Source organism: Panthera uncia, chromosome D1 (genome assembly GCF_023721935.1).
Source record: "Panthera uncia isolate 11264 chromosome D1, Puncia_PCG_1.0, whole genome shotgun sequence".
Lineage (NCBI taxonomy): Eukaryota > Metazoa > Chordata > Mammalia > Carnivora > Felidae > Panthera > Panthera uncia.
In genome coordinates, this window is record NC_064808.1 from 5,961,775 (window position 1) to 5,982,633 (window position 20,859).

General features: G+C 47.6%; 1 protein-coding gene across 1 annotated transcript in view; it reads right to left on the minus strand.

The window, feature by feature from the left end:
- Window positions 1–2,074: 2,074 nt before the first annotated feature.
- The window catches only part of CDC42EP2 (CDC42 effector protein 2), a 111,857-nt gene continuing 93,072 nt past the window's right edge, over window positions 2,075–20,859 (minus strand). The window contains exon 3 of the transcript XR_007454670.1: window positions 2,075–2,957. The gene's annotated coding sequence lies outside the window, so the exon portion shown is untranslated. The remainder of the gene's footprint in view (window positions 2,958–20,859) is intronic.

Here is a 20,859-nt window from a genome sequence, read left to right on the forward strand (position 1 = left end):
TCCTTTGTTCCAGAAATTTATCTGAGTCTTCCCGGCCTAAAGAAGGGAGAGATCGTTCTCAGAGAGTCACCTAAAACCCCACAGCAGCTGTGGCCTTGGTTTCATTTATACATTCATTTCTTCCTTCATTCCACAGACACTTACTGAGCACAACTCAAGCAGGAGACAAGTGCCAGGCCCTGTGCCCGACACTGAGGTGTCAGGGTGAACAGTTTGTCCTGGCTGTAAACTTATGGAAAAGGGAGGCTCTTGACCTGGAGTCTGGAGGTGGCTTGGCCATTTGCTGCTGCCCGTCTGTAGACGCTGAGAAAACAGGTGCTCAGCTTTGGGGAGATGAAGCCTAGGGAGAATTGGCTTATCATCCGTATTCTTTGCAACTCCCCCCCTCCCCCCACCTCACCCAACCTGCCCTACTCTGTAAGGTGTTTCCCGACGCACATCACCTACCTTGTGTACGAGCACTACCCACAGCAACCTCCAGATGAGAAGAGGGGAGACATCTAGTCAGTGGGTAGATGGGTCAGATTTCTGGTCTCTTGCCTTTTCAGGGCTAAGGGGGTGGGGGCCCAGAAGGCTGAACTGCTCTCTTCTGTCCTATAGATGGATGAGGCACCTGGCTAGGACTGACTGACCTCCTTCCTTCTGGACATGGAGAGTTTCCCTCCGGTGGTACCAGGTTTGATGCCCATCACGTAGACCAGCCAGGTGATGGAGGATCATGCTGACCAAGGGCAGCTACATCTTGGCTGCTAGAGAAGGGCTTCTGACGTTTGGCCAAGCAGCCTGCGTGACAGTGTTCCCTGCATTACAGACAAGCTCTTGAGGTGGTGGAAGAAGCAGGGCCTCAGAGCTGGGGAGAGGTGCTGGCACTGTGAGGCAGGCAGCACAGTGGCTGGAATCCTTGGGACCAGTCCCTGCCCTGAAAGGGGGAGGCATGGGAGCTTGCAGAGGTTGCCAGCAGTGGAGGAGGGAAGACAGGGCCAGAACAGCTACGTACCTTCAAGGAGGGAAGACCCACCAGGAGTAGTCAAGCAAGGGATGGCATGGCTGATGGCCCCCGTGTGGTTCCTATCCTGACACAACTCAAGCAGGAGGCAAATTTAGGCTCTGGAAATGGGCATGGTGCCGGGAGGGGGTGAGCCTCAAACCTCTCCTTCGTAGGCCACTTTGTCCTTGCGATCTCACTCCTGTAAGTGCCGCTGAGCCCCCGCCTTGTGCTAGGCTGAGCAGAACTGACCCAGAGATGGGCATGAAGGACAGTCCTGCCGCCCCCGCCCCGCCCCCGTGTGGGAGCCGCCTCCTAGTCCCTTCAGATTCCCTTTCTCCAGCCCAGTACAGCAACCGGGAGTGGCTTCCCAGGGCCTTTGGGCTGGTGCGTGATGCAGGGAGGATGGGGGGCACAATTCCAGGGGACCCGGGGAAAGCACATCCCCCTTTCTTGGCTACTCTGGCCTCAACTCAGGTCCAGGTCAAGTGTGGCCTTCCAGCTGGGTGAAGCTCTAAGGAGGGTGTCCTTTTTTCTTGTCTTCGTCTCCCAAGGTCGAAGGGACAAGCCACCCAAGCGCTGAAGGGGGACCTTGCAGGCAAGAAGGTGCTGGCCCTTCAGCTCCCCACCCCCTGCCTACAGTGTTATTTGGACATAAAAAAGAAAGAAGCATTGACACATGCTACAGCATCGATGAACCCTGAAAACACGCCAAGTGGAGGAAGTCAGACCCCAAAGGACAATTTTTATTTTATTTTATTTATTATTTACTTTTATTAATGAAAAGAAGAAGTTATTTTTCTTTCTTTCATTAAGATTTAAGGGTCTTTGGGGGGCACGTGGGTGGCTCAGTCGATTGAGCATCCAACTTCGGTTCAGAGCATGATCTCACAGTTTGTGAGTTCTAGCCCCGCAGCAGGCAGGTGTCAGCGCAGAGCCTGCTTCGGACGCTCTGTCCCCCTTCCTCTGTGCCCCTCCCCTACCTCTTGAAAATAAATAAAATATTTTAAAAATATATATAAGGGGTTTTTTTTCTTTAAAAAAATTTTTAACTCCGGGGCACCTGCGTGGCTCAGTCACTTGAGTGTCTGACTTAGGCTCAGATCATGATCTTGCAGTTCCAGAGTTCAAGCCCCACATCGGGCTTGCTGCTGTCAGTGCACAGTCTGCTTTGGATCCTCTGTTCCCCTCTCTCTGCCCCTGTCCTGCTCATGCTCTCTCTCTCTCAAAAATAAACATTTAAAAAAAACCCAAAACTCTCCTGCCTTAAAAAAAAGAATATAAAAATTTAACTTCAGTATAGTTAACATACAGTGTTGCCTTAGTTTCCTGGGACAATTATTTTAGATTCTATTTATATGAAATATCTAGAATTGGCAGATTCATAGAAACAGAAAGTAGGGTAGAGGTCACCAGGGGCTGTGGGGGAGGGGAAATGGGAATAACTAATGGATGTGGCTTGTCGGGGGCTATGAAAGAGATTTGGAAATAGTGGTGATGGTTGCACAACTTTGTGAATGTCATTAATGCCATCGAATTAAAGACTTAAAACTGGTTAAATGGCAGGTTTTACATTGTGCGTGTGTGTGTCCTCAATAAAAAATTTTTAAACATTTAAAAAAGGCCACAAAGCCAAGCAAAATGCCTCCTGGTCAAATTCAGCCTCCACGATGAAATCTGACACAGGACCTGGAGGCAGGAGAGGCTGGGGGTGAGGGGGGAGTCTGGGATCCACAGGGTCAGAAGGATGAAGAACCAGTGGAGAATGGAAGAAGGGGAAACTGAGGCTTGAAGTTGCCTCCAGCTGCCCACGTGGTCTGTACCAATCAGACACCAAGCCCCATCTTAACACTCTCCCCACCTCTGTTCTCACTGTCCCTGCCTCGTCCAGTCCTCCTCATCCTGCACTGGCTTCCTCCGCTTTGACCTTTGGTCTGTCTTTCATTGGCCTGGGTGGTGACCCTTCTAGAACCTGGATCTGATCATGTGTCTCTTCTGCTTAAAATTCATCTGCAGCTCCCCACTGCCTCTGCTCAGCCTTGCAGGCAAAGCTGTTCCCAGCTGATTCCAGCCTGCTTTTCCTGCTTTACAGTCGTCTCGTTCCCAAGTTCCGAGTTCCTTTACGTCCATAGCCATTTTTGAATACCTTCCATGTGGCAATTCATAAATGTTATTCCTAGTTTTCCCCACAACCCTGCAAGGTAGGTACCATTGACTCAGTTTTAGAGATGGGGAAACTGAGTCTCAAACAGGCTAGGTCACACTCAGGTCCATGCTCTTTGAGACATGTTGGCTCCTCTCTGTCATTTCTTCCCGGCCTCCCCGCCTTTGCTTATGCACGAGCATAAGCCTGTCAGCCCCTAGCAGCTGGTTGATCATGTCCAAGGACTAAAGGTCCCAAGGCTTCTTCTGACTCATGTGGTGGCCGCACTTCAGATAGACAGGCACCTTGGTGGACATTGTGACCTTAGTGTCAGGCCTGGCTGCTAAGGATGCACACAGGCCACCCGCCAAGACCACAGCTTCCTGCTGCCTCCTCTCACCACCTCAGCCAGAAACACCAGATCCACAGGGCAATTTTCTGTCACCAAAATTTGCTAAGAGGTTGAGGGATTGCAGACGATGACAAAGCGGCCATCAGTCTCCTTTAGGAGGACCCAAGCCAAGGTCCCTTATTTTTTTTTTATTTTTTGTATTAACTAAACTCTACCCCCAACATGGGGCTAGAACTCATGGCCCTTAGATCAAGAGTCACATGCTCCGCTGACTGAGCCAGCCAGGCTTCCTGGAAGTCCCTTAAAAGAGGTTTTGTCAGGGTGCCTGGCTGGCTCAGTTGGTTGAGCGTCGGACCCTTGATCTTGACTCAGGTCATGATCTCAAGGTTCAGGGGATCGAGCCCCAAATCAGGCTCTGCACTGATGGCGTGACCATGGGCTGGGCTGGAGACAAGGCAGCCATCAGCACTGTGGCCAGTGAAATGGATTGTGATCCTCTGACCTCTTTCTGGGATGCGGGGAAGGGATGGGGAGGCTGACAAAGCTGGAGAGAGGCAGAGGCAGCCGCTGCTGGGGCTTGCGTGGAGCTTGCTCAGGATCACAGCATACTGTCCCTGTTGGGTCCCAGGCAGGAGGCGGGGCGGTGGTGGGGGTGGGGTGTCTCCTGGGATCCATCCAGGTCCCAGGAGCCTGGAGAGTGCAGTCTCAGATCCCTCGGTGCCCATTCTGGCCCCTCCCGCCCCATTTCCTGCCCCAGGGCCCGTGTGTGCGTTGGCCCTGCCTTCTTCTCCCCCAGGGCCACCCCACACCCTGACCTGCCAGCCCAGAACTCCTCACCCCCTCAGCCTTCCCAGAAGAGCCATCCTGGTCCTCGGAGGTGGAGGGCGGTGGTGAGTTGGTCCTGGGAGCCTCAGATGGAGGAGACCGGGCGGGGAGCACACACACCCTCGGCCTTGGGGTTCACAGCTCCCAAGCTCTCCTCTTCTTCTCGAAGGATTGGTTCGGATGGGGCTAGTTCATCTACATACGGCCCAAGGGAGGGGGAGAGCCCTTGAGAGCCCAGCCCCGGGTCCTCCAAGGGGGCGATGGAGGAGACCGTGGAGGGGAGCACTCCTGGGGGAGGCCCTGGGTGCTTCAGCCCAACGTCTCTCCTCAGGACCACGGAGGGCAAGGGCCCGGAATGGGGAGCAGGAAGGAAGCAGAGACGCCACAGGGACTCGAACCCTGGCCCAGCAGCACCGGGCGTGCCACCACCAGCGCCTTTTGCTTTTTCCTGCTTGTTTTCTCACAGACTCAAAGGTGAAAAGCAAAACCTGAACGCGGCCATGGGCCGCGTCCAGTAAAAGAAACACCTGCGGCGGCTCCGGGCCCCTCTCCCTCCCAGGTTCCCCCTCGCTGCCCTGACAGCCCTGTCAAAGGTGCAGCCAGGGGGACGCGTGTCCCCTTGGCCGCATGGACACATGTTTCCTGTTGTGCTGGATGCACATCCCAACTGCAGGAGCTCACAAAGTCCGACGGAAAACTGAACCACAAGTTATGGTCCTGCTCACTGTAGGGCAATGTCTTCGTATGTAGATGGAAATTTCCAAAAAGATCCTAAGAAATGGGAGAGGCCACCTCTCTGCAGTAGGGCTGGGATGAGTGAGGGGAGAAGGATTTTACTTTCATTTTATACCTTTTCCATGGCTTGAATTTTTAACTGTATGCAGATGACTTTTATAATTAAAGGCAAAACTTTCAAGTTTTTCATCCAGAACAGGAAATCTAAGAACTAGAGGAAATTTCAAGCACCCCAGCCTAGCTCAAATGCCAGTGGTCCTCCGCATCTGCTGGGCCCCTGCTGTGTGGGGCCACACAGTCTAGCCCACCTGCCTGGCCTGCCGTCCTCGCTCTCTCCACCAGTGCCGGCTGTGGGGTCCTTCCTGCGAAGCTGCCACTGCTTGAAAATGAAGTCAGAAGCACAGTGTCCCCACCAGCCTCTGGCCCCGTGTCTGAGTTCCCCGAGAGGACGGTCTGAGTCACCAGGGCCCCAGAGACAGGAACAGGAAGCGTACCCTGGACCCTGGGCCACTTTACCTGCCCTGGGCCACCCTCCCCATCTGGGCCCCAAGCACCTGCTGCTCCCAGGCTGGGCTCTGCCTCCTGTGGGCCCACGGCGGGTCCAGTGGGAGCACCCCCAAGCTCTGCGGTCCTCATCCAGGAGTCCTGTCCTGGCCTCTTACGAGGGGAGGGCTCCTGGACCCCTCTCACCAGCCCGGAGGAGCCCAGTAGCCCTTCTCCAGCGGAGTCCAGAGGAGAAGGTGAGGCTCAGAGAGGACTGAGACCTGTTCAGGGTCACACCAGGCCAGGCTGAAAACGGGTCCTCTCTACTAGTCCTGACGGATGTTCTGTAAGCACAGCCAGTCTTGTCTCTCTCTCTCTCTCTCTCACACACACACACACACACACACACACACACACACACACCAAGGTCTGGGGACCACTGGGTGAGCTCAGAGCCAGACTTCCATCCCCCTCACCCATCTCCCTCACCTCTCCCCCACCTCCTCGCTTGCCCATCGCCCCTCCTGGCCTCTCTCCAGGCTTCAGCCCCCAAACACACCACAAAAGGCAGGCACTTACTTACTGCAGCAGGAAAGAGGAACCGTGCATAGCCATCTAAGTCCCAACCTGACGGAGGAACAAAGCTCTGACCTTAAAAGTCCTTAAAAAATGGGGGGGTAGTCAAAACACAGTCTGTAAGATGAGCAAAGAATTAATTCAACATGTTAGTGACAAGACCCTCAAGGTGTCTGCTTAAGGAAACTCAGAGAGTGACCTACACAGGAAACGTGTCCCCAGTGAAAATTAAAATGGCTTCAAGGGAAAAATAAAATAAAAATAAAATAAAATGGCTTCAAGGAAGCACTCCACACTCACAGGCAAAAGCAGAAAAACTTGTGTTGGCAGGGCAGTGGGCAAAACAGGAGTGCATAACCGGCCCTTTCCAAACATCTGGACCCAGGGCAGTGAGCGAAGAGAAGCAAGCAATTCCCGCCCCTTGCCTCCGGCCGGGGGGACAACCAAGAGCAGCCTGGAGGTATAAAAGAGGATTTGCCCAAAGACGCCTGTGCCCGTGTAATTCAGGATTACAAAATGCTGGAACCAGCCCACGCAGAAGCCCACGAGGTGACAGTGGCAGGCTCACAGCCTGGAACACCCCAGAGAGCCTCAGCCAGAACAGGCGGATTATTTCAACAGAGTCACTGTGTCTACAAGGTAGCCTGAAGTGGAAGAAGCAAAATGGCTCCCGATCACTACTGTATACAACGAAGACACGACACGGGCAGGAAACAGACGAGAGATGGAAAAATGGTTTCAAGGTTCAACAGTTGAAAATTCCAACACACAGGTACTTCGTTCAACCCGCAAAGGAGGAGACAGTGAGGTGGGGGTGGGGAGGGGGTGGGCTCCCGTCTGCCCGGTCAGCACCCGGCACTCCACGCGGCAGGGCCGGACTCCACGCACCAAATACACTGCAGCGAAACACACAGAACAAAACCGGTGAGCAGTCTTGGGGGCAGCGGAGAGAACCACGAGTGGTGGGGAAAATGGAATCACGCTTCGCATTACATGGGGACGTCGTGGCTTTGGACTGGACCCCAAACCGTCGAGAGGGACGGACCCAACGTACGGAATGTGACAAAGAATACTTTCTCAAACGCCATGGAGCATTTATAAAAATAATCATACCTTAAGCAGCGAAGAAAGGGAGCCACAGATCCAAAAAGGCAGAAACTGTACCGGGCACTTCCTCAGGTAACCGTTCATTAAAATAGAAATCGATTATAATAGTTAAAAACAACAAAACACAACCCTTCCGAAACCTCGGGAAATTTAAAGCGCACTCTTTAAATAACTATGTTCAAATGATACATCAGAACTAAAAGCAAAAGCAAATAGGAAATAAGGACAATAAACTCTTTTCCCAAATACAGACGGGGAGCCTTCGGGTGCACCAAGGGGCACCTCCTGAGTCCCCACCGTGGCCCGGCCAGCCCCACCTGCACTCCCAGCTCCAGCCAGCTTCCTTCACAGCTCAGAGGCTTTGCTATCGCCCTTTTCTCAGCCAGGAATGCTCTTCCTTACAGCCTCGCCTACCTGTCAAGCGACAGCTCAAAGGTCTCCCCTGGGTTAGGGCTCTGTCTTCACCCTCAGGCTGCACTCCATCCCCGGTGGCTGTTGCCGCACCGTGTTCACTCACCATCTATCTAGTCACCATCGGAGACCCGTCCCCCAGGAGAACGGGGGCACCACGGGAAGGCAAGGCCTTTCATCTCGCCTGCCTGTGTCTGTGGAGACCAGCCGAGTATCTGGACACCGAGGAGGCTGTTGGTTGGAGTGATCGTTAGAAACCGAACTGTGGACCGAAGCAACAGCAGGTGGCCGTTCCCCCCTGCAGAACGCCCCCCATGCTCCCGCTGGGCCCTGGCCACTAACTGGCCTCCACGCATCCTCTGGCGGCGGGGGTAGCAGGAGCGGGGCGGGGGCAGCAGCTGCCTCCCTTACGGAGGGTCCACGCGTCAGCATTGGAGGGCTCTGTCCGTGGTCACAGTGGGGCTAGAGCAGGACCGCCTCCTGCCACAGCCTCCCTGACCGCGCTCTGCCTCCCCCGCCTTCCGCACTAAGCACGTAAGGCAAGACTGGAAAAAGAGGGACAAACAACATCCAAGGAGAGCACAAGAATTAATGAAGTAAAAGCAGAAATTAATAAATTACAACATGAAAACAGAACTGGGTATTCTCTCTAAAGCTGCTTCTTTGAAAAAACCAGTAAAATAGATTTCTCGAAAGTCTGTCAGAGATAAACTAGGAATAAAAAGTGAAAACTATTTTTTTTCCTTCCACCCCCAAAAACCATTGACAAGGATATTAAAATGCAAAAAAAAAAAAAAAAAAAAAGCTCTACACTAATACGTATTTAAGAAGGCAATTTTCTTAGAAACCTTAATTCAAACAAATTGACTTACAATGAAAGAGAAATACGGACTAGCCTATAACTCAGGAAGACATTGGAAGTTCGCAAAGAACTTGGAATCTCCAAAAGGAAGTGGCAGCCCGGGCGGCATTACCCAACACTCTGTGTCCAGTCAACTGTGCAAAGTGGGGAGGCTGACAGGGACCGGAAACTGCAGGGCCCCTCACTCCCAGCACCTGTGCCGTGTGACCCCTCATCTCAGCCTCACGCAAACCACGAGTTATGTTCTGACTTTATTTTTGTCCCCATTTTATTAAGGAAACCGGCTTCAAGGAGTTTAGAAATGTGGCCAACGTCACGTGCTAGGTGGCAAAGCAGGGAACAGAAAGTCAGTTGTCCAGCTCAGAGGTTTGCTCTTTGCTGCTGCTCTTAAAAGCGTCTCTGCCTTTCCTGAGGTCCTGATACGGAAGCCTGCCTGACAACGCCCTGAAGCTGAAGGGGACCTTCTGATTCATTTCTGTGTTGGCGGAATAGAGCTCCAGGCTTGGGACCGGTGTGTTTCAGAAACCACAGGAGGCCATAATATTCCGTGATGTAATTAATCATGAGAGAATGAAAGGAGAAAAACTCGATGCTTGGGGGGGCAGCGGCGGGGGGCGGGGGGTGTGGGGAATGCAGAAAAGACATCTGAATAAATCCATTATCTATTACTGGACATAAAAAACAAAACCAAACCTTCCAAGCACTCCAACGAGACGACCCCGGCACACGCACCAGGTGGAACCCGCTGACGTCACACAGGAAGGAGTGCTCACCCACTTCACGCTACAGGATCGGAACACTCTTTTCTCTGCCCCCAAACCTTAATCATTCACACGACACCTGGACATTTTTTGCCGTATAACCAGTCCTAGTTTTTTTTTTTTTTTCCTTAAATCAAGTTACTTTCGACATATAAATTTATTTTATGTCAAAGAACACTACCAAGAAAGTGGAAACACGACCCCCAGAAGGGAAAAACATGATAAGGCTCTAGTATCCAGAATACACAAAGAACTCTTAAAATTCAATAATGAAAAGATAAACACTCAATTAAAAAGGGGACAAAAGATCAGTATAGACAGTTCTCTAGAGAAGATCTACACATGGCCAACAAGCACATGGAAAGGTGCTAGACACTGTTAGTCATGAGAGAAGTGCAAATCAAAATCACAGGAGATACCACGTCACACCCATTAGGATGGCCATGATCAAAAAGCCAGAGGGGTGCCTGGCTGGCTTGGGTGGATGAGCATGCGACCCCGGGTTGGGAGTTCAAATCCTACACTGGGCATAGAGCTTATATAAAAACCACACACACACACACACACACACACACACACACACACACAGCCAAATAAGAACAAGGGTTGAGGGTGTGGAGAAATCAGAAACCTCATCAATTAATGGCGAGAATGTAAAATGGTGCAGCTACACTGGGAGACAGTTTTGCGGATCCTCAAAAAGTTAAGCACAGAGTTATCTGACCCAGCACTTCCACTCTGAGGCACACACCAAAGACAATTTAAAACAAATTCACATAAAAAGTGCATAGAGGTATTATTCATAATAGCCAAATGAGTGGAAACGACCCAAATGTCCAACAAATGACTGGATCAACAAAATGTGGTGTAGCCACACCAAGGGCGTATTCAGCCTCACAAAGGAATCGAGTATTGTTACATGCTGCAACGTGAATGAAACTTGCAAACGCTGTGCTAACTGAAGTAGGACGGACACAAAAGGACAAATGTATGATTCCGTTCGTAGGAGGAACCTAGAATAGGCAAATAGACAGAGAGTATAGTAAAGGTTATCAGGAACCAGGAGGAGGAACACCAACCTGCAGAAGCTGCTCGTGCTGTGTTCTTGCCAATCACTAGGTTGCCTCTGCCAAATCAATGTCACATGTACTTAACTCACATTCACATCTATTGCAAACAGACTTTGATCAGTTACAATAATGAAAATGCAGGAAAAAAAGTGTGGGGGGGGAACCGAGAGGAGGGAGGGAGGGATGGGAAGTTACTGTTTTATGGGGATCAGGCTTCTGTTTGGGAAAATGAAAAAGTCCTGGAAATGGGATGACAGTGACGGTTGGCAAAACACGGTGAACACACTAAAACCCACTGAATTGTACACGTTGACAGTATGAATCTTACAGTATGTGGGGGGACATTTCAATTAAAAAGAGAACAAATATATTTCTCTTAAAAGGAAATGTTGTATTACCACCATAAATAGAAAACCAGCAATTTTCAAATACATGATAAAACAAATACGTGAATATTAAAATTTGAAGAGGTCTGTCAGATCACTCCAGCTGAGGACCGTCAGGATGACAACCAACGGGCAGCCTGAAGTGTGCTGCTGGGGCTTGTGCACACCTGCCAGGGCCAGCCTGACCCCTCTATCCGCCGACAGATCCCACCAGCGGATTGGGTGGGAACAAGACCACGATGCTCACAGCTCATTAGTGATTACAGCCAATGCCAGCAAGACAGGAGAGAAGCATGAAAAACGGAATGAATCACATGGATGACAGAACCATTAAAGATGACTCTTACTCTGAAACTCCAGTAGAACAGTGCTCACTCCGTGTCAGCAGAGCACTGAGCACGATGCCTCTTTATTTCATTAAACCCTCATCCCACTTCTTAGTAGATAATATGATTATCCCTTCTTACAAATGGAGAAACTGAGGCAGAGAGCTCGTGGCACAGAAAATAAATAAGGGGCAAGTCAAGCATGAGAGCAGAGTCATCTGACTCAAAAGCCCTTTTAGCCTGGATGCTATATTGTCTTCCAATTGGCCTTAATAATCAGCCTATTTATGTCCGAAATAATGTATACCTATAAAACAAGTCTTATCATATACTACCACAACCAGGAATTTTAATGGAAAAATATATCTAACCACAATACAGAATATAACATATCTAGGAGCGAACTTCATAAATGTCCATAACTTGCCTAAGAGAGGGCTAAAATTTCTGAGGGACACGAAAATCATCCAATCCTAAACGAACAGGGAGGGCCTGTTCCTAGATGGAAAGTCTCAACGTCATAACATATCGATAAACATAATGCAATTCCAGTAAAAATCAGAGTACCTTAAAAAAGAATGCCAGGGGCTTGTATTACCACCTTTTACAATCAGATGTGATAAAGCTAATATAATGAAAACACTGGACTGGCGGAGGAAAGATAGATCGGCGGAACAAACTAGAAAGTTCAGAAACATACTCAATTACATTAAAGGTACTTAGTACATAACTAACAAGCTTCAGATCAGTAGAGAAGGCATCATCCAGGAAGCGGCGCTGGGGAAATCAGCCATCTTGAACTAATTGGATTCTTACCTCACACTGTACAAACACCAACACGACTTCTAGACGGATTAAAGAGTTATGTCAAATGTCAAAAATGAAAGCACAAGGAAGCCAGTGGGAAATACAGCAGCACATCAAAGTATGAAACCACGATCAAAATAACAGACTTGACAACAAAACTGAAAACCACTGGCAAGATGCAACAAGTAAATTTAAAAGGCAAATTATAACTTGAAAGCAACGCGGCAGCATCGCGCGTCAACTTAAAAAAAAGGAAAAAAGGGCAAACTACAAACTTAAACAATGTTTTGTAGTCATTCGAGGGTAAACGTCCTCCAGTGAAGAGTTCTCAGGAGATGAACACATAACTGAGGCACAAACAGTCACACACGTCGGCCAACAAAGTGTTCACTCAGCTTTACAGAATCACAAAGTGGAAACTGAACCACGGCGACACTGGGGTTTACCTTCTACTCAGCAAAGATAAAACCCCAAACGGCCAAGGCCGGGCTGCAGGGAACCACTGCGTCTGGAATGGGGCGGGGGTTGGGGGGCACTTCACAACCTGAGTCATAAAACCCAGAAGCCCTAAAAGAAAACATTGATACATAAGTGTATTTAAAACTCTGAACAGCAACATTCTAGCATGAAACACAAAAGCCAGATCAACGACAAACAGGCAAGTATTTGCCGCATCAGTGACAAAGGGTTAATTTCTTCAATATATGAAAAGCTCTTGAAGAATCTGTAAGTACGCAGCCCAATAGAAATAGAACTCAAAACTACAATGAAATGCTATTTTTACTTCTCACATTGACAAGTAACCAAGTTTAAGAACGGTGTTGGTGAAGTGCGGGAAAACGTGAAGCAGAAGAATGGAGCTACGGCGAGCGTGGGCTGGCAGCACCCATCATATTCAGAAAGACACACAGACCAAGACCCAGAAACCTTCCCCCAAAGGCACAGTTGCCCATATACACAAACAACCACATAGGCAGATACTCAGTATAGCCTTATACACCGTAAAAATTGCTAGAAACAATCTAATTGCTCCTCACAAGGGAAAATGGGTAAATTTAAACACTGACTACCACACAGATGTGTTTCGAAAAGCCCAAGGTAGGCCAAAAAGGACAAGCGGTGAGCTCCTAGATGTACCGTTAACTGAACAGTCCAAAGTGCGAGACCGGATGTGGTGTGCCGGGGCCTCTGTAGTGAAATAGGTACACAGGATTATCCAGAAAGAAATGCAAGCGACTGGCCACAACTGCTGCCTCTGTGGGAAGGGAGGCTGGGGTTAGAGAAGGATGTCGCTACATCCCCTTTACAGGGTTTGAATTTTTTATATGTGCACATATCACTCTGAACATTTTTTATATCTTGAAACAAACTGGAAGAAAACCGGCAGAGCCTCTGCCCTTGGGGTCAGCAGGAGGCAGAGGCAGGGCCTCGCTCTGACACACAGACAGCTGGTCCCACAGCTGTTACATCGACAGAGGAGTCAAGGGGACAGCTACCACTTACCCCAGAAGCGAAGGGGGCAAGAATAAGGCTGCCGGGGATAGATCTGGGCCTTGTGGTTCCCAGCGTGAAGCTCCCCATGACCCTATTAGTAGAGTAAGAGACAGAGCAGGGCTCACATCTGTGCTCCTGGCCCTCGGGGGGCCTCTGAGGGGAAGCGCGTACTTAAAGGGGGAACCAGCTAAGGCTGGGTGCGGCAGGCAGGCAGCAGAGGGAGCAGACTGTGCCCCACCCGGATGCACGCCTTTTCCACTTGGGATTAGAAATGCTGACAGACAGATGCCAGGTAAGAAGATTTCAACAAGACCAAACAAATAAGATATAATTAAAAGCCACTTTCGGCCGATGTCACAACTGCTGTCCTAGAATAGTTGGTTTTTCAGCCTGCTTAGGAGAAAGAACGCCAGAAGTGGACTCAGAGTCTTGCTAGGTCTAAATAAGTCAGACACTATCTGATGCTCAATTCTGGTACCGACAAGCAGTTGTAGAGAGCGATCAGTTTTAACTCAATTCCATAGCACATTACTCTACTTTGGCAGCAGAAAGTCTCAACCCACCTGACAAGATGGAGAATCCCAGATGGCACAGCTGCTGTGCTGTGCTGTCCTGGAGGGGCTGTGAATGCCTGGAGCTTCCTTAACAAACACACTTAGGTGGATTTTTTTTTTTTTTTTTTTTAAGTTATATGAAAAGAAAGCAAGTAAAGATAAATCCAGTATTCGGGATGGTGATTACATTGGCCTAGAGATGGGGGCAGGGGGAGAAGATGACCACCCGGGTAGAAAAAGCTACTGTCTAACGTCCTAGGTTTGACACTGAACACAAGTCTCAGAAATGCTTACCACATTATTAAAAACACCAAGGAAGCAAATAAAAGAGAGCCATGTCATGTCACAAACCAAAGATTAACCCAGTTCTGTGTACTCAAGTTCCAACAAGGAGAGAATACACTTGCCTTAAAGGGAGCAGCATAGCCTCCACATACTAGGTTTTCAAACATAGTAACAGTGATGGTCATTAAAATTTGCTGTATTTGGCTAGAAACAACAGAAACTAGTGGCTAAAAATTCCAGAAACAGATTCAGGCAGATAATTAATTGCAAGGCACTAATACTGACCTGGAGCAAAGCAAAGTAGAATTCAGTCAGTAAAAGTTTGACATTTCCACTTTATGAGTATAACTCATCAATTTAGACTCACCCCTAAATTGGATTCATAAGGTGAAGACTACTCAGGAAACTGTAAGAGTACACAGACATTTAGCTACTGAAGAAAACGTAATCAGAAGCAAAATGAACAGACTTACTAATTATTATTAGACTTGGTAGAAGGATGTTTTAAAAGTCCTTGTGTGATAGATACTTTTTGTACCAACAACAGAAGGGGAAAAAGGAGTACGTTTGACACTCATAACTGGCAAACGCTTACCTTCTGAACGGAACAAAGAATCTACGACCATTATAGAACTCAGTAAGGCATTTCACACAGTAAGCGGGCAAAGAGGTAAAAGGCAGATGGTAAACCAAATGGTAAAACGGACTAACCAGTAAGTTCAAAAACATGGATCAAGACTACCAAAGCCCTTTTAATAGTAGCAATAAATACTTCATGACACTGGACTTGGCAATGACTTCTCGGACGTGGCACCAAAGGCACAGGTGACGAAGGTAAAAAAATAGATACACTGGACTACATGAGGGTTAAAAACTCCTGGGCATCAAAGGACGCGATCAACAGACTGAAAAGGCAGCCCACACAATGGGAGAAAATATTTCTAAGTCATCTATCTGATAAAGGGTTATTATTCAAAATATAGTTTAAGAACTACAAGTCAATAACAATAAAAAATGACCCAGATTTTAAAATGGGCGAAGGACTTGAAAAGATGTTTCCCCAAACAAGACATTCAAATGGCCAAGAATCTTATGAAAAGATGCTCAACATTACTAATTATTAGGCAAATGCAAATCAAAACCACAACGAAACATCACCTCACACCCAATAGGGTGGCTGCTATATAAAACAACAGAAAATAGCAAGTATTGGGGACCATGTGGAAAACTGGGATTCTTGCAGACCGGTGGGAATGCAAACTGGTGCAACCACGGTGGAAAACAGTATGGAGGTTCTTCAAAAAATTAAAAGTAGAATTACCATATGATCCAGCAGTCCCACTTCTGGGTGTATCTCCCAAAGAAATAAAAGCAGGGTTTCGAAAGGTATTTGCACACCCACGTTCCCAGCAGCATCGTTCACAACAACCAAAAGGTGGATGCGACCCAGGTATTAATTGACCAGCGGTAAACAAAATGTGTTACATACATCTGATGGAACGTTCCGGCTCTTTTATTTTTTTAAAGTAAACTCCACACCCAACATGGGGCTCGAGCTCATAGACCTCAGATCAAAAGTTGCACGCTCCAATGACTGAGCCAACCAGGTGCCCATTTCAGCTCTTGTAAAAAGGAAGAGAATTTTGACACATATAACACAGATGAACCTTGAGGATATTATGCCAAGTAAAATAAGCCAGTCACCAAAGGCAAGTACCGTATGATTCTGTTTAACATGAGGTACCTAGAAAGGTCAAACTCCCAGAAACAGAGAAGGGTGGTTGCCAGGGGAGGGAGGGAGAAGGGAATGGGGAGTTTAGCAGGCACAGAGTTTCAGTTTTGCCAGATGAAAACGCCCTGGAGATTGGTTGCACAACAATACATCACGCTACTGAACTGTACACTTAAAAATGATTAAGATGATAAATTTTATGTTGTATTTTACCACAACTAAAAAAAAAGTTGTAATAAGAAAAATTGAAAATATCTGATGTCACCAAATACGCAGGGAAATGGAGATACTCACAAGAGGAAGTGTAAGCTTTCAGCAGAGTATCCGAGTCCGTGAAACTGTGCATACTCACCGAGCAGGCATCGCCACACACACACCACACTCACAGAGACGCTCACAGCAGGCACAACCTAAAATAGTCAAGACACTGCTTACTACTTAGGAGACGGAGGAGACATCCTATAGTATAAGCACCACGGGATACAATAATGCAGTTTTTCATTTGATCTTTTTTTGAGGTCATGGGCCTCTTCGGCAAGCTTATGCTTTTCACACACACACAATATATATATGTGTGTATATATATAAAATACACACCGTTTCTGAACACTCACAGACCTCTAGAAGCCCATCCATAGCATTCTTACGGAAGAATTAACAACCCTGAGAAAAAGCCACGTCCAACGTGTTTGTGAACTCCACTGATACAGGGAAATGCAAATGAAAACAGAAATGCAAAACCAGAGCAGACCAGAATATGCACACTGATTGTCATCAAAGGCTCAGAGCAAGGCGGGCAGGGAGGGGGAACCAGGAGGTAGTGGTTGGACAGGAGGCTGGATAATGAGAGGAAGGTGGCACTGCAAACGCTCGATGAAGAGTAGCCGTGTGCCCAGGACACACGTTCACCTGGCGCCATTTCACAGAGGAGGGAAACAGGCTCGGCGGGTGGGGTTCAGTGACTTTCTCTAGTGCATAAATCTTCTAAGTGGCCAGGTCGGGGAAAACCCAGATCCATCCTTCGGCACCTGCTTTGGACACCTGCCCCCGGGGCTGGCGTTGCCATAGGTCCAAAACAGTTAGGATGCGGTAATGCAACCTCCATCACGGAGGCCCCCACTAGAAGACAATACCTGCCTGTCTCCAAGGTCTTCTCCAGTGAACTGTCCTATTGTGACAGCCGCGACTCTTCCACTCAATCATGTAGCCACAGGGCGGGGGACACCAGGAGGGGAGCAAGCTCTGGGGGGCTCTGAGAGACATCAGCCCCTACCCCCCACTGGCTGCACAATAAACTCCAGTTGTGGTACATGTTTAAGCGTAAAAAATTAAGCCGTAAGTGTCACAAGAAAATCCAGATTAATATTTATATACTTTTGGGGTGGGAGAGATCTAAGCAGAACACCGAGTGCAGAAACTATAGCAAAAGGACCTCAGAAAAATGGTGCCACTCTTTCGTATGTCTGAAACACAATACACAAAATGAAAAGGTAATCTAAAAACCGGGGAAAGCATTTACGTTGAACATAGATTGTTAATATCCTTAATATGTGTTTCTACAAAACAACCAATAGGAAAATGAGCAATTAGTAAGCTCAAGTAACCCCTCCCCACACACACACCACTGCAAATGGCCAATCCACAGATATTCTGTCTCAGTAGCGGTAAAGATATAAGGTTTTTAATATAGTGATACCTTGGAATACTGTAGAAAAGGGAAGACAAAGCCAGGTTTACCTCAATTATGAGAACATTAATTTACAAAGTCCCTCCGGAAGGGCTATTTAGCACTATAAATGAACGAAAATCTTAAGTTTGACATAGGCATTTCATATATTCATATACCCCAAAGAAAGAATATCAGATGTGATCAAGTGTGAGCCACAGGGAAGGTCATCATAGCTGTACTTCCTAAGAGAAAAAAAAAAAAAAAAAAAAACAACCTGGAAAATAAGATCATCTAACTTAGATTGTTTAAACTGATATAGCCATATGATGGATTACATCACCACAAAAGATGCTTTAAATGACAGGAAAAGATGTTCACTATGTATTAAGTGAAAGGAGTTGCAAAGCAATTTACAGCATAATCCCATTTTTGTAACAAAAAAAATCATATCTTATGCATAGGAAGAAAAAAACACTCTAGAAGCAAACATACCAATAACAGTAAATTACTGAGGATTTTGGTTTTTCTGTCTTATTTGTAAGCCTCATGATAAACCTTTTTTATACGTGAGAACTCAGTTAAGAGGTATTTAAAAGAGAGGGAAGGCGGCACAGAGCTGAGGGGCCTGCAGCAGAGAGCAGGCAGTGTCCTTACCCAGCAGGCCAGAAGGTGGCAGAGAGGACACCCACAAGAGCAAGGTCAAGGCCACACCCCCAGGGACATACACCTTTGCATCTTTTTATTTTTTGTTATTTTGCTACCTTCCTCTGCCCACTCCCAGACTGCAGGGGTGCAGTCTGTGTTAAATACGAACACTTAAAACATACAAGTATCTGTAAGCCTGTTTGCATTTCATTTAGTATCAGCACCACACAATAGAGAGCAGACCAGAGGTTAACATTTCCTCCAGACACTCAGCCACACAGAGCTGCATAAGAGGTCCTACAAGTCCCTTAATGTCCAAGGTCAGGAAGACAAACCAAGGGCAGCCGGCAGAGTGGAAGAGGTGGTGGTTAGCGTCTGATCCCTTTTGTAAGGAGAGCCACTTAGGCAGTTCTGACTATGCCCAACCTGGGCACAGAGAGGCCTCAACCCATATTTACTCTTAGGCTATTTTCCTTTTTAAATGAACTTCCAAACGCAACTTTTGCTATCCTTATGCCCCCATTACTTTCATCTTGCACCAGATCACCATTTTCTACTTAATGAATTTCATCGTGTCATCCACTGCCTGTGCGAGTTCAGAGAGAAGGCCGAGTTCAGAGCTATGCACGAGAAGGCAAAATGATTAGCAAAAATCATCAACACGGTCATTCACACCTGCAGCCCACTCACTTGATGGGAGAATCATTGTGGGTGAAGAACAGGTAGAAGGCTCCTTTTTCACAGACCATCTCAGGAGCCCCTGGATTGGGTGGAGGCTAGGGGGCCTGAGTTTCAGCTGCCTGCTGTCTGCCAATACCAACCATTGGGTGCCAATCACACCCTTATGGAAATCCTTTGTCAACCAACATAGTTGCTAGGAAACACTGCCATTTAGAAAAACATTTATAGCAGTTACCTTCAAGGTTGGAAGCAAGAGTTTTGTAGTCAGCATATAAAAAACAAGGAGAAACTAGTTCTGAAAAGAGGGCAGGGCAGCTGGAGGAGGGCTGGGGTAAAAAGCAAAGAGAAGGGAAGGGGTAAGATAGGAAAGGAGACCTAGATTGTTCTACAGGGATGAAGGACCAGAGAGGCGAGCAGGGAAAGGATCCTGAAACTTGCACACAGCCGTGCCCACTCTCAGCAGAGCCTTTAGCCTGTCCCACACCCCCCACCCCTGCCCGGCCACTTCCTCCTCCCCAGCACCCATCTCCAGTTTCTCAGTAGCAGACACATGAGGGTTTACCAGGACCCTAGACGCAGGCCATCTAGACACAAGGAGGGAGGACCATAGCCAATCCCATGCCTGCTCTTGGAGGAATTCTCTAGGCCACGCTCTCCCACCGCTTTGTTTTGGTCACAGACCTAGCCTGTCCCATCTCCTCTCCCCTTCCAAGGTACACTTCCCTTTCGGCTCCCTTGCAAACTAAAGCCTTAACGGAGGTTGGCAAGGGTTTCTATCCTGAGCCCAAAGTTTTGCCTCCTGCGAGGCAAACCTTTGGGCCCAAGAGTAAATACACAACAGCAGCGTGAGGACTTTGCTCCCAGGATGAGCCTCCTGCCACTTCCCCACCCAGGACAGAGTCAATTTAGACACATGAGACGAACTATGGATTCCAAGAGCTTCTGCTCACACTCTCTGTTTAACCTTGGCCTGCTCCGCAGAGCAGGTGCACAATCGAGCCCAAACTCATGTCACTTACCAATAAAGCCAAACCAAAGTCTTTGGTACTAAAGATGAGAATTGTGTTTAGATTCGAGTCCAAAATACATTCCAGCTCCCCCAAACCACAAGTACAGAAAACACAGAACACGCGTCTGTTGTATTCTTCAGACGGTCTCCCTTCAGCAAAGGGAATGATAGGTCCCCTTTCCAATGATACCATTTGGAAATCTAACCAGTTAAAGTTCCAGGATATTAAAGTACTCGCCCAGGACCTTGACACTGACCTTCACCGGCTGGGTGGTTCAGCATCAGTTTGCACGACCATTAGACACTCCCTACGGTGAGCTGAGCCCCCATTCCTGTCCACCAGGCTGCAGACCGTTGAGGACATACTTGTTTTATTTGAAGTTACTACACACTCCACTAAGTGACCTCAATTATTTAAAGCTACTGAACAGCAAATCTAGGCCTCAATCTATAAGAAGATGATACATCCAACAAGATAACTTGTTTACAGAAAAGATAAAGGTCGAAAAACATAAGATAGCAATACAAATTAAAGAGTTTTAGAACTCAAACCTTTATTTGTGCTGTAAAGAAAACGATTAGTAATCATGTACACGATGCAACAGAAGACTAGTTCTCAGCACAGAGCAACACAGAAGTACTTTAACCACCCAGTGTAACAGCTTCCATTTCACAACAGCATAACAAACACACTTCCCCATACGTGCATGACTAATAAATTCTGAGGACAGGAATTACATCATACCCAAGTCATGATGAAAAGCTGAACGACACCAACATATTTTTAAACATTAAACAAGAACCCAGAAGACAAAAATCCCAGAAGCAAAAGGTATTGGGGATCTTAAATTTTTAGTGAAATCTAAGGTTAGAGGCACAGGAGAAAGAGCTACTGGTATTACTTTACCAACTCCCTGCATGCAGCTCAGAAACACGTAATCATAAACGGTTTTCTTGTCTT